Below are 11,540 nucleotides of genomic sequence, written 5' to 3'. Positions count from 1 at the left end.
ATCCCTGCCTCCTCCAGGGGCTTCTTTAGGCATTTGGTTTATTGGGGAAGAGTCATTTATTCCCTGCAACGATGCCCACGGTGCTGGCACATAACGGCAAAGAAAATAAGCCACAAAATTCAAGTTCTTATTGCAGAACAGTGTCGACTTACATGGTTTTCTTAAAATAATGGAAAACGTTAGAATATGACATCTTGGGGGAAAGCCGGGGGACTCTTGCGTAACTAATCAAAATGTTGTCGTCCCCGAAACACACTTGTAATGTGACCTTCGCTTGCTGATTCAGAGTGAAGGCATCCTTTCGAGAGGCAGAAGTTTCAGATGAGTATTCCATGCTGGCGGAAACTCTGAGGAGGGAAACGACCCCCAGAACAGCAGTGCCTCCAACCTGAGGCCACCAGCCCCTCCCTACCATTATCCTGAACTGTCAGAGCTGCGCTCTTCTTAGATGCTAAAACAGATCCTTGTGCGAACACTTTCATAAACCTCAGCACGCTGATTTCCTAGATTTGAACCCTCAGCGGAATATAGCACAAGGAACTCCACTGAGAATTGTTCTCAATGCCATACAGCAATTCAAGCAGTAAAGTTGCCTCACTGTGGACCCCATCAATGGAAACAGAATCTCTAGCCTCCTCCCCAGTCCTTCATCCCGCATCTGCCCTGCCCGATTGTGTTGATTGGTGCAGTGTATCTTGATGCTAGCATCCCGTTTTAGAAATGTTCAGATCTAATCTGTGTGGAAGTCTGAGCCTGTACTGTATGCAGCAACCCCAGTCCGCATTTCCACTGATGCCAGATGCAGCCTGGAGTCGAATGAATTCCAATAGTTTCATTGTGAAGTGCGTGGAGTCTGAACATTTTTTTTTTGGTGTGGCTAACAAGGTTAGTAGGGGCTGACTCCTCCCCTCTCCAACAGCCTGTCATCAGTTCTCCTGAGTACTCAGTCACCAGAAGTCTTCAGCTCTAGAATATGTACAAAGCAACAGACGATCAAGAAAACTTGGGTGTAAAAAAAAAAAAATTCTAGATAGCAGAACTGAGAGGAAATGAAGTAATGAAAATCTGAAAGATACAAGGTACTACAGGTCTGACTATTCAAAAGGTTTGCCTGTATCCAAAAGAGAGTGATGACTGCACTGTTTGATTCTTAAGACATTCTGGTTCCATGCATAAATGGGAGAGCACACTAAGTCTAAATCGCCCTTTTCATTACGAGAACCCAGAGAATCTATTCATCTAGGTGCCTATCAAACTGTGGAATTAGTCCGCAGAATTCCTGGCAGGGGGAGGCCAGAAAAACAGCAAGAGTAATGATTCCACAGTCACCTTTAAATTCATATTTAGACTTCTTCTAATCTATTTTTATCTCACATGTGTGGGTGGATGCCAAAGCAAGGACTCGGTTACTATTTCTAGCTTGTTAATAATCAAGTAATATTTTCTCAGTCATTGACATTCTCATCTGTTGCAAATGAAAATCAAATTTGCAAGATGCAACACTTTCCGGGAAACTAGACTCGCTATTTCCTTCCCTGAGCAAGAAAGACACGTTTTTAATCAGCAGTCAACTCTGCAGTCTTTGGAGTTGGTTTAAACTAAGTCAGCAACTCTGATTCTTTTATTTGAAGAACAAATAGCAGGGTAAAATTCCTAAGCCTTAGGAATACACCGTCGTAGCTTGCCACCAAAAGATTTTAAATTCTCCAATTCAAAAATGCTAACCTAGTCTTTTCCCTTTCTTTCCTTCTCATCCCCTCTCCCTCTCACTCCTGCCTGCTTTTTCCTTCCTCCTTCTCTTCCATCTTCCCTCCCTTCCTTCCCTACCCCTAAATTTGTACTTTTAGGAACTGAGGATATTCTCAGAAATATCGATGTTTGGGGATCAACAACTTGTAAGTCCTGGTTCTGTTATTTGCAAGTTGGGTAGCCTTGGAGCCTTCATCCTCACTTTGCTCGCCTGTAAAATGGGTGTTGTCACACTCAACTCTCAAATTTGTGAGTTTTTCAAAGATCATAAAAAGACACACAAGGCATGGTACCTGTAAACAGGAAATCCTTGTATTATTTGAAACTTGGGTTTATATTCTACAAGAATCAGAGCTCCAAATGAATAGTGGAACTCCCGGACTTAACCAACTCTCTCCCTAAGATTCTCCCCTCACTGAAAAGTCACTCATAGACATGACTGTGGGCATTTCTCCACAGTAAAGTGAATTCTTATCATGTATGATGTCCTGGATCTCACCTCATCAATAAAATAGATGGATGGATAGAAATAAATAGATGGACGGATGGGTAAGTGAATGGATGGATGGTAGATAGATAGATAGATAGATAGATAGATAGATAGATGGAGATAAGTGAATGATAACTGGGTATTTGAGTAGATACATGGATAGAAGGAAGGAAGGATGGGTGGATAAATGAATGGATGATTGATAGATGGAAAGGAATGATAACTGAATAGATGAATAGATAGACAGATGGGTGGATAGATGGTAGATGGATGGATAATAGATGATAGATGGTGGATGGATAGATGTATGATGGATGTATGTATAGGTGATAGATAGGTGGATAGATGGCAGATGAGTAGATGATAGATGTAGGTAACTATATAGATAGATGGGAGATGAATGATGGATCTATGGATAAATGGTAAATGGACATAAACAGACAGACAGACAGAAGCCCCAGAGTCACATGGTGCTTGCTTTGTGCCCAGTAGAAATAGGAATCTTGATAGTAATGGTACATACATCCAAGCAAAAACTCTCCATGGGTTACTGCCAGCTGATGAAGTATTTTACCACGTATGAATATTTGTGGGGGAGTCACACAGTCCCCAGTGAGGCACAGAAAATGTCAATTCTCACTCGTCTGTAGCTCCTATACACCAAAAGGCAGTGAGCTGGATGTCTACTGTGTGATTTTTGGCAGTCACTGGACCACTCTGCTTGCTTTCTCACTGCATGTTGCTAAGGCAACCACCTCACTGAGCTGTTGTGAGGACTCCAGAAGACCTTGAACGCAAAGCATGATCAGGGATTGCCAATCAATAAGTCATTGATAATTTCCAACTATTCATAATGCCTATGAATCCTATATTTTAAGTTCCTTAGTGATTAAATGAAAGTCCAATAAATGTTTATTGAGATTAATTTATAAGACAAAGAGGCAACACATATATTTGTCAATGGTCCGATTGGCCTTTGTGATTAGAGCAGAGAGGAAGTATTGTCCAGCCTGTAATAGATAGGTTCCCTGTCAACAGATCACAGAAAGTCCTGGGGTAGTTACATATGTCTACTTTCTGATGGATTCTGCTGCCTAGGAGAGGCTGCAGGAAGCAAAATGTCCCTCAGCCTCAACCACCTGCTTCTGCCTGACTCACTGGTGTATCAACTGCTGTCAAGGCTGAAAAGATGGCATGGGAGTCTGAAGGGCTCAGCACACAGTACTCCGGAAATACACATGGTGAGAGCACACACCTCAGAGGGGCTAGCCTACTCACGCAGAACCTTCCCAAATCTTCCTTTTTGTCTCCCTTATCAGAGCTCCCTTATCCTGGTCTCTGAATGGCTGGGATTGCTGTGTGCTCCCACCTCTGTGAGATTTGCCATAATCACCCATGATAAGTCAACCAGAGCTAGGAGCACAGTCCAGAAAGGATGGAATCGTGGGATGAAGATGGAGAAAGCAGCTTGGATGTGTGGAGTCAAGGAGGAAGGTTGACAGAGCGAAGGGTGAGAACCAGAGCTGCCTTAGTCTGGGTCCTTCACTTCCCACCAGGAGCTGCCTCTGCTCATTTTCAAATCAAAGTTCCAGGGCTGGGATGCTTTGGATCAATGCCTTTCTTCATCAGAGAGCATTCTTTGTAGCTAACTTCATGTTGGCCCTCTCCAGCTGTGGTCCACTCAAACCTCACAACTCTTGGACAAGGAAGGCTATGCTCCTAGGGGCTGTCATTCAGATAGATAAAGGGACCACTCTTGGACCTCACCTGCCATTCCTGACTTCAGATGGAATGGGGCTTATCTCATTGTCTCTCCTGCTCACAGACAGAGGAAGAACAGCTGCCTAAACCACGCTCACCAACTCTGTTGTAGTTCCCCCCTACCCGTCTCCCATGTTATTAAAGGGCCAATGCACCAGGGCTAAACTAAAGACATTCTCCTCGAAGGGAACTACCTCCTCCGTTCCTGTTTTGATGACTGTAACAGGGCCCTTGGCACAGCAATTGGCCATGTCTTATTCTCATTTCTCATCCCCAGTCAGAAATGGATGATGGAAAGTCACAATCCCAGCATCCAAATCCCCATGCCTCCTGCTTTAATTTCCAAGTCACAAAATAACAGGTGCGGCCTGTCCCCAGAAGGCGGAGGGTGGGGGTCGGGGAGGGAGACCTACTTCCTCTTGGCACCCAGGTGCACACCCCTAGCATTTCACACCACTTAAAAGACTCAGCCCAAACTGCCAACAACGTGTTACAAACACAGCCCTTCCCGAAAATGGAACAAAAACACTTTGTAATGAGTGTAGGAGCCGGTTTCGAAAGGGCTGTATAGTCTAACAAAATTCCCAGTTCTGGGCGTTTGACACTCAGATAGCCCTACACAGGATAGGAAAACTTCTCCCCAAATGTTTCCATGGGCAGAAGTTGTTCTGTAAATAGGTTTATCCAATACATATATATTGGGTAAGAAGAGTTGTCTTTCATTTGTGTGTTTACATAGCAGGCACACCATCCTGGATACTCATTGCTCCACAGACAGTATGTTTTAGAAAAAGAGCAATATGAGGTTTGGGATGACTTTCTGTCTGAGAGGTACTAGGCAACTATATCCAGATTCCACAATTAACAGGAATCCTATATTTCTGTGTGTACACCTGCTTACTTGGAGTCCTCTTTTTCCAGCAATCTTCCAAGCCTAGAAGGTACCCCAGCTATTATGGGTTGGAGATATGTTGGGCACCACACCCACTGCATAGAGCTGATCACACATTGACTGGAGACCAGAGTTTGGAGAAGGAGCCTGGCCACAGTGAGAGCCCTCCACATCCACACTCACGTTTCCAAGGAGATGCTCACTGCTCCACTGACCCCCACATACTTCCTTGTTCATGTACCACTCATCCATGAGCTCCATGGAATTGCAACATGTCTCCTTAATTTTTGATTTCCACCAACCAGGCCACCAAAAGAGCAAAGTCTTGAAGGGGTCTTTGGACTGCCTCCTTTATACACTGGCAGAGCCCTTTCTTTGCCCTTTCCAACCCAACCCAATACTGAAGGGTTTCCAGATGGCTCCAGAAACTCCCATGGGCTCCTGGGCGAAATGATTTTTGCCTTTTTGTAGAACAGCAAGGGCTAAGGAGGCCATCCTCTCACGGCACGCTGCCCATTTGTGTATGTACTTTCTGCTACAATGATACCCTGATGCCCTTAGCTGTGCCAAGAATCAATAGGAATCAGCATGGGACAGGGGTGTAGCTGTAGTCAGATGGTACCCACTCTGGGCCTAATGGTCCTCTCTCCCTTTCAGGCTTCTTCCCAGCCTAGTATCTACTAGATCCAGGCTTCACCCGAGCCAGACGCTCTGATGCCAAGAACACCAAGACCGAGAAAATCGATTGTATTAATCGAGAGCTCACCACTGGAAATGCTTTTGTAAAGGCAGCCTGTATGTAAAACACGTCAAGTGGGGAGCTCTTGACGTGTTTCTTGTTACACGACCACTGCACGTTTGTCCAGAGTTCGGGGCTTTCAAATCACATAAGGTTTTATGTGATCGTTATAAAATCCCTTCATTTCCCAAAGGCAGGGTAGTAAGGATTAAGCTTGACTACTGAAGACAGCTTTGTTGTAAATGGTCTCTAATGTCACAGAATAGCTCGGGAAGAGAGGCTTATTAAACAAATTTCCTGGGTTACAAATCATTAGAAGCAATCACCCACCGTGTCAAGTTCATTTGCTTAACCTGAAAGGTATCCATTTAGATGCTTAGAGGAACTATGCAAATCGCCATGGTTCCCAGTGCCCACAGCAGAGCTGGCTGATGTGAGAGAAAACCTAGGGAGTCCCTTGAAGAACTCAGGCTAGACTCGAACACAACTTCTATGGCTTTCTCAAGTCTTCTAAAAATCAATCAATCAAACAAACAAACAAAAAAACAAACAAACAAACAAACTCATGGTGATGTGGGCCCAGAGGAGAACAAGAATATATCTGTTAACCCTAAGATCGGAAACCCCAAAAGAATCTCATTCATCCGGGCTAATGGATAGCCTCCTCCTATGGTGAGTGAGGTCAGAGGTGGCTCTGTGAGAGGCAGGGCAGGAAACCTGCTCTCAGATGTCCTGACCTAGCGTGTCTTCCTTGCTGTTTCTCCCACCAGGCTACCGCTCCAGTTAGAGCAACCTATGTTCCTTAGTGATAGGAAGGGTAGTCGGTGAGGACACCTGAGTAAAGGATAAAGGAGAAAAGGCCTGGGCCCTTGGTTGGGAATGATTTGGGTTTTGGGAAATGATTTCACAGAGGAGAAGTACTTATGGCAGCCTGGACAGGAAGACTGGATTTCATCTTGGTTCTTGGAAGAATCTAGGATGTCATACTAGAATCCCTTCATTCCACAGGCCCAGTGGACCGAGAACAGTGCCTTCTTCCACTCTCCTCTCAGTTCCTGGTCCTGCATGGTCCTTACCTCCTTCCCAGCAAGGAGCACTGAGTTCTGCTAGATCTATGACCTGCCCAGGGTGATAGCCCTGTTCTGTTTCTCTTTCCTTTTCAATCTTATATAATCTGCTTCAATGGCTTTGCTGTCACAGAGACCCTTTCCATCTGGCATTAGGAAGGACAGGGGTTCAGATGTCACAACCAGTCTCATTGCCGTCTTCTTCCCCTGCCCCAACAACTCTCAGCATCTTTGAACATGAAATGTCCCCACAGGCTCACTCATACACTGGGTGTTGCTGTCAGGTGATAGACTTCTGAGAAGTGATTGGATTCTGAGGGCTTTGACCTAATCAATGGAATAATCTTCTAATATAGTCATATCTTTTCCATTTACTCGTGTGTGTGTGTGTGTGTGTGTGTGTGTGTGTGCGCCCTACTTCTTCACATGTATGGAGTCAGAGGACGATCTGCAAGAGTTGGTTTTCTCCCTCCTCTGTGTGGGTCCTGGGAACCGGACTCAGGTCTCGAGGTTTGGAGGCAAGCACCTCTACCCACTGAGCCACCACATCACTCTTACACTGGATTCCTGATTTGATGGCATCACTGAGAGGTGGTACCACCTTGTAAGAGGGAAGCCCTGGATTTGAGAAGTAGGTTCACGGGTAGGGTGCCCTGCAGGAAACATCTCTTGTCCTCTGCCTTTTTCTTTTTCTTCCTGTCCAATCTGAAGTAAGCTGCTGGCTCTGATCTTGCCACATCCCCTTGCCTCATCACAGCCTAGAATCAAGGTCAGCCTACAGTGGATGGAAACTGTGATCCAGAAGCAGTAGCTCCTCTCTTTGTTTTTCTCAGGCACTGTCACAGCAAAGAAAAGTCTGACTGGCCACGCTCAGAAATTCCTATTAAAATAAAATCCAGATTTTATCTATCTATCTATCTATCTATCTAATCTATTTTATGTGTATAGGTATTTTCTCCACATATAGGTCTGTACTCCATGTGTACCTGGTGCCCACAGAAACCAGAAGAAGGCATAGGATCCCCTGAGACTTGAGTTACAGACAGCTGTGAGCTGTCATGTGGGTTCTGGGAATTGAACCCAGGTCCTCTGAAAGAGTAGCCAGTGTTCTTAACCTCTGAGTCATCTCTCCAGTTCTGTAACCCAGACAGACAAGTTAAGATTCTTATTATTATTAATTATACATTAATAGTATCTGCTTCAGAGTGTACTTGTTGGGATCTCAACAGGAACTCTGATTTAATTTTGGTGTTTCTCATTTTCAGTTCTATTAGGATCCCAGTTCTAATTGGGTCATAGTCGTGTCAGGCTATATGGAATCTGGTAAATAGCATCCTTACTCAATATTCTGTTGTTATCCCACGAGCAATATGCAAGTATGCTTTACACGTGCACAGCATAGATTCTTATGAAATTACTGTATGGATGATGAACTTAAGGACCCAAGAAGTCAAGGGCTTCCTAAAGAGTCTTAGGGAACTAATAAGGAAGGGCAGGACACAGGATAAACAGTTTCATGTCTCTGTTCCCTGAGCATAAATACTCGTGTCTGTCTGAGCACAGTGAGGAGGTGTGCTGGCTCCTACGCCCACCGCCCACCATTGTAACCAAACACCTGAAAGGGTGCAAGTCAGAAAGGGCTGAGAGATGCTGTTCATCCTGGAGAGGACGGCACGCGGCAATGCAGCAGAAGCCACTGATCACGACAAAGACAGCGTTGAATGCTGGTGCTCCATTTGTGTTCCCCTCTGCTTCTTTTCATCTAGCCTGGGACCTCAGCTCTTGGAGAGCTAGCACTAGCCACCTTCAGGGAGGGTCCTCGATTCACCCTCTGGAAATCCCTCCCAGACAGGCCCAGAAGTGGGTCTCTCAGGTAATTCCAAATCCAGTCAAGTTGATGAGAGTAGCCATCACAGGACTCCAAGGCTTGATTTGATCATCCCATACACGCCGGAGTCTAGTTCATCCTCTGTCAGTAGTTACTCTTAGCATGTCCAGAGAAGGGGACGTTAGAGGTGAGAAGGAGTGGCTTTAAAGGGTTAATGATGGCCACTGTGAGTCACTGGGGCTCACCATACAACAAACATTGACGAGTTTCTCTGAGCAACATTTCCTAAAGGTGTTAATATGTTGGCTCCTCCAGGATACTAGTATGGGGGCCAAATCCAAGCAGGGGAGCTACACACCAGGAAGGGGAAGGCATCAACAAACAAAACCCAGGAGAATCACAGCGTGGTTCTTAATACATGTACATCTGGGATGGAGCCCTGAAATTACCACCATGTATGTCTGTCTCTCTGAAACTTCAGCGTGTTGTCATTCCTTAAGGACGTTGTCCATCAAGTACCAAAGATTGGGTGGCTTGAACTAATAGGAAGTTCTTTACAGGCCAGGAGGCTCATAGTCCTCGCCTACTGCAGCATCTGGTAGCCACAGGTTTACCTGGCAGCTCACTTTTTGCTCTTAAGGACAGCAGTTCTATCAGATTACGGTTCTCCTAACTTGTGACCTCGTCATCATGTGTCACCTCTGCGTGTTCCCAAATAAGGCCACATTCTGATGTACAGAGGGAGAATTTCAGCAAGGCTTTCCTGGTGGACAAAACTCACTCCTGTTACCTCACACCAGAGCTGCATATCCGCATTAGCTGAACAGCGACTGAGCCATTTTGGCTGCAAGTGCCAAGAAGACCTGAAAGACAGCCCTGGCCCAACTTGCAGGTGCAGCCCCAGTTCGGCAGTGACCGGGATTCCTAGTAGGCCTAAAGCTTCCACTACCCCCTCGGTACATACTGTTGGCAGACAGCTCGTGACTGTGTCACAGTGGCTTAACTGGAGCATGGCGTGCTGAGGCCCGGCACCGGTAACCGGAGGGCTAATGCAGCACAAATTCTAGGGTGGGCTAGGAACCGGTTTTAGATCTGAAGTAGGAGGCCTGGCGTGGGAGCCCATATCTAGAGGCTGCGCAAAACTGCAGCCTAGCATCCCATACTGGGCATGCTCTGGCTGCAGACAGCCCGCCCTGGGCTCCTTGCCCCGCTTCCGGCAACTCCCGGCCACGCCCCCGCGTGCAAGGTTTACCCTCCACTTTCCTACTACACCCCCCACAACCCAGCGTCATCAGTAACTTGACTCCTCCCCGCGCGCAGAGGCCTTGCTCCTCCCCAAGTACCAGGCCCCGCCCCCAGCTCGTGCGTGTCCCGCGACCCACGTTTCCCCGTGCTAGAGCCTAGCGTTTTGGCGTCCAGGCTCTTAGCCACCCTTTCGAGTTGCTGAGTGTCTGCATAGTTTGCAAGCTGGTGAGTTTCGGGGCACAGTGTGGGGCCCTCCCTGGAGAAAGCGAAAGTCCGGAGCCCAGGGAGACAGCAGGTGCTGAGTTATCTATCCTAAGGGCTCCTTCCTTTCTCCAGGACCTCTGCCCCTCCTGAACAGGCTGCGCTGAGTGGGCCCTGCTTTTCCTGGGCCTGGAGTACAGTGGGCCAGTCTGCCTGGTGATTGTGTCTGTCTCCTGCCACACCTCCAAGTGCCAAACACTTTTCAAGCTTCTACCGGGCCCTGTGGGTTCCCTAACCATCCTCTTTCCCTTCACTGCTGACCAGGGCTTGAGGAACCCCTTCACCTCCCTGTAGGGAAGCTTCAAGAAGTGCTGCGGACCCATGCTTCTCATAGTTGCTTCCTTCTAGAGACTAAGAGAAAGTACCCAAGTCCCAGGATCCTGCAGCATCATGGCTGGTGTCAGGCACATCCATCTGGTCAAAAGATCGTGCTTAAACACTTGGAGTGGACAGGAATCAGACAGCCAGGCACTTGCCAAGTGGGGACAGTACAGTAACTCCAGGCCATGAACTTCTCTCAACCAGTGGGTCTAGGTCTTTGTTCTGTGAGGTCTTAGCAGTTTTACTCCTAGGTGCCTCACTCAGAAACTGATTGTCTTGTTCTGAGAAGCAAGGTTTGAGTGTCTGTCTGTATGTATGTCTGTATCTGTGTCTGTCTGTCCATCACTCCGTCCTCAGACTCAGGAAACAGCTTATGAAAAAGGTATAATACACCCTGCAAAATCTGTGTTAGGCCTGCTCATTTCTCTCTTCCCTGACCGGTAGTCCCAGATGATTTTATTGATTTCCTGTGTCTCTTGATGGCTGCAATACTTGTGGTGATGCGGTCCTAGGTGGTTGTGGGGGTGTAAGAAGCCTGGCCTGTGGTCAGTGTCCTGTAAACTTAGACCTGTTGAGTATCTGCCAGAGCCTGAGCGTGGCTGGGCAGAATGGTCCTGCATTACTGGCCTGCCTGAGGCTTCTTTCCTTCCTGGGCCCTCTCTAGGTCTTGACTTAGAGCTTGGCAGGGAAATTGTGCCTCACCTTCTGAGGTTTGTGGGAACCAGGCTGCAAGAACTCTGCTATGCTAACGATACTGTTCTGTGGAAGTATTCCTTTTCACTGGGAGAAAAAAGAAAAGAAAAAAGAAAAAAAATCACAAAGAGGAAGTGGTCTCTTATTATGGAAGGTTTAAGAAGCAGAGCCCTGGGTACAGTGCTTAGACAACCGTGTCTTAGACTGCAACCTTCCTATGGAAAACAAAAGTCACCAATCTCTGGGTCCTGTTCTAGGTCAGTAGGCCTCATCTGGGCCTGTCTCTCCTCCCTCCCCTCACTGGGCCTGCCTTCACAAGCATGCTTTTGTCTTAGTTTTTTATTGCTGAGCTAAAACACAGTGACTAAAGCAGCTTGGTGAGAGATGGGTTTGTTTGGCTTACATGAAGACAGTCCACCATGAAGGGAAGGCAAGACAGGAACTCAAGAAGGGCAGGAACCTGGAGGCAGGAACTGAAGCAAAGACCACAGAGG

At 46.7% G+C, this 11,540-nt stretch overlaps 1 protein-coding gene across 1 annotated transcript in view; it reads left to right on the top strand.

Annotated features, from left to right (window-relative positions):
* The first annotated feature begins 9,874 nt into the window (after positions 1 to 9,874).
* Positions 9,875 to 11,540, top strand: part of Mgmt (O-6-methylguanine-DNA methyltransferase) — a 237,415-nt gene continuing 235,749 nt past the window's right edge. Inside the window, exon 1 of the mRNA XM_041667076.1 lies at positions 9,875 to 9,996. The gene's annotated coding sequence lies outside the window, so the exon portion shown is untranslated. The remainder of the gene's footprint in view (positions 9,997 to 11,540) is intronic.

This window comes from Microtus oregoni, unplaced genomic scaffold, assembly GCF_018167655.1.
Source record: "Microtus oregoni isolate MIOR12 unplaced genomic scaffold, Mior012 000016F_ref0000370, whole genome shotgun sequence".
In the NCBI taxonomy this organism is placed as follows: Eukaryota; Metazoa; Chordata; class Mammalia; order Rodentia; family Cricetidae; genus Microtus; species Microtus oregoni.
This window is presented reverse-complemented; position numbering and strand designations above follow the sequence as displayed.